This window comes from Austrofundulus limnaeus, unplaced genomic scaffold, assembly GCF_001266775.1.
Source record: "Austrofundulus limnaeus strain Quisiro unplaced genomic scaffold, Austrofundulus_limnaeus-1.0 Scaffold2145, whole genome shotgun sequence".
NCBI lineage: Eukaryota > Metazoa > Chordata > Actinopteri > Cyprinodontiformes > Rivulidae > Austrofundulus > Austrofundulus limnaeus.
In genome coordinates this window covers 42,059-43,881 of record NW_013954547.1, presented here as the reverse complement: position 1 = coordinate 43,881, position 1,823 = coordinate 42,059, and the positions used below count along the sequence as shown (strand labels likewise).

General features: G+C 44.5%; 1 protein-coding gene across 2 annotated transcripts in view; it reads left to right on the top strand.

The window, feature by feature from the left end:
* kiaa0319 (KIAA0319 ortholog) overlaps positions 1–1,823 on the top strand; it is a gene marked incomplete in the record, with an annotated part of 24,213 nt that overhangs the window by 2,777 nt on the left and 19,613 nt on the right.

Genomic DNA, 1,823 nt, shown 5'->3' with positions numbered 1-1,823 from the left:
GACTGAAACTGGGTACTTACTTAAACAAATCTTAATAACTCTGGATGAGCTAAAGACACAAGACCCAACACTCTGGATGAGCTTAAGACACAAGACCCAACACTCTGGATGATCTTAAGGCCACTATCGAAGCATCCTGGACCTCCATAACACCTCAGCAGAGCCACAGGCTGATTGCCTCCATGCCACGCCACATTGAAGCAGTCATTTCTGCCAAATGATTCCTGACCAAGTATTGAGTGCAGAACTGAACATAATTATTTGAAGGTTGACTTTTTTTTTTGTATTAAAAACACTTTTCTTTTATTGGTCAAATGAAATATGATAATTTTTTTAGAAGGACCTGTGTATTTCTACTTAAGTAATGTGAATACTTTAGACACCTCTGGTTATAGTTTACAGTCAGCCTAATGTCTGATTGGTTACTTCTTTGTTGTCTTTACCTAATGTTGTTTATTTGTTTGTTTGTTTGTTTGTTTGTTTGTTGCAGCGGCCTTTGATAAGAAGTTCAAAGCTGCCCACTCTCGTCTCATCAGCTCTCTGGGTCGGGAGGAGCTCCACAGGAGGCGGGCCGAGCCCCCCAGCTCTAAAGCCATCGACTGCAGGCGCAGCTTCCACCCCCCTCTGGAGTGCTGAGGGGTCCTGGTCCTGGTCCTGGTCCGTGTTGGGGGAGGTGGCAGCAGACCCGACCCCAGTCTTCCTCCTACACCTCTCTGCTGCCCCCTGCTGGAGTCCCCCTCAGACTGACCTGAGAGGGTTTAAAGTTCAGGGTCAGAAGGGTCTAAACTCCAAACGGGGGTCTGAAACAAGGGGTGGGGGGCTCACCACAGATCTGGTTCTTTAAGGACTTTAGAAAAACTAAACCAAACTGTTAAATCCAGATTTAAAACATGTTTGAGGACTCAGAACCTTTCAGAGGGATTTGATTTGGCACAGGTCTGGAAGGAGACCCTGACTCTGGACCAGCTGCCAGGATCCACAGACTGGTCCAGGATCTGGTCAGGGATCTCCTCTGATGTCATCAGGATGATGTCATCAGGATGATGTCGTCTGAACAGAAGAGCAGTAACGTTTACAGGAAGTGATCATGTCCGATCTGTCTGACAGGAAGTATCAACTTTACACCCACAGACGTCTGATCTTCATCATCATCATCACCATCATCATCATCACCATCATCATCACCACCATCACCATCATCATCATCATCACCATCATCATCACCATCATCATCATCATCACCATCATCACCATCATCATCATCATCATCACCATCATCATCACCATCATCATCATCATCACCATCACCATCATCATCATCACCATCATCGTCGTCATCATCATCATCACCATCATCATCATCATCACCACCATCATCATCATCATCATCATCACCATCATCATCACCATCATCATCATCATCATCATCATCACCATCATCATCACCATCATCATCATCATCATCATCATCACCATCATCATCACCATCATCATCATCACCATCATCATCATCATCACCATCATCATCACCATCATCACCATCATCATCACCACCATCATCATCATCATCATCATCACCATCATCATCACCATCATCATCATCATCATCACCACCACCATCATCATCAACATCACCATCATCACCATCATCACCATCATCACCACATCATCACCATCATCACCACATCATCACCACCATCATCATCATCATCATCATCATCACCATCATCATCATCATCACCATCATCATCACCATCATCACCATCATCATCACCACCATCATCATCATCATCATCATCACCATCATCATCACCATCATCATC